A 290-nucleotide genomic window follows, 5' to 3' on the forward strand; every position below is an offset into this window, starting at 1 on the left:
AGATGCCGTAGATGTTTTTCCACCAGCTCACGATGCTTTGGAAACCAGCCCTTGAGCCACGATGGAGATTCCGTTTTCTCGTGCTGAGCGCGCGATGGTGAGGGTTCAGCCGCCTCCTGGGTGCAGGATTGGAGCCTGTCAGCGCAGCCGGGCTGGCGGATTTGCCACCGTTCCACACTAATCCTCTCTTTATTGCACGGGCTGGATTACACGTCCGTAGCGGGGCTTGCTGCAGAGTCCGGCCGTCGTGCCAGCGCCGGCCCCCGGCTGCCCCTGCTGCTTGTGGCATC

Source organism: Buceros rhinoceros, unplaced genomic scaffold (assembly GCF_000710305.1).
Source record: "Buceros rhinoceros silvestris isolate BGI_N320 unplaced genomic scaffold, ASM71030v1 scaffold33214, whole genome shotgun sequence".
In the NCBI taxonomy this organism is placed as follows: Eukaryota; Metazoa; Chordata; class Aves; order Bucerotiformes; family Bucerotidae; genus Buceros; species Buceros rhinoceros.